This window comes from Cyprinodon variegatus, unplaced genomic scaffold, assembly GCF_000732505.1.
Source record: "Cyprinodon variegatus isolate N-32 unplaced genomic scaffold, C_variegatus-1.0 Scaffold479, whole genome shotgun sequence".
In the NCBI taxonomy this organism is placed as follows: domain Eukaryota; kingdom Metazoa; phylum Chordata; class Actinopteri; order Cyprinodontiformes; family Cyprinodontidae; genus Cyprinodon; species Cyprinodon variegatus.
The window spans coordinates 104,860-105,071 of record NW_015150932.1 but is presented as its reverse complement, the minus strand read 5'-3'; positions in this window follow the sequence as shown (position 1 = coordinate 105,071).

Genomic DNA, 212 nt, shown 5'->3' with positions numbered 1-212 from the left:
AGTAACTAGTTACTTTTATTGTGGAGTAACTCAGTTACTTTTGGCAGAAGTAACTAGTAACTATATCTAAGTACTTTTTCAAAGTAACGTTTCCAACCCTGCTGGTCTGGCAGAGCCCCAGCAGCAGAATGGGAGGGCTGGGCTTTCCATCCCTGAGGAAATAATGAGTGACTTCTGTCACCAGAAGAGCTGAAAACAGGAGCACAGATCAT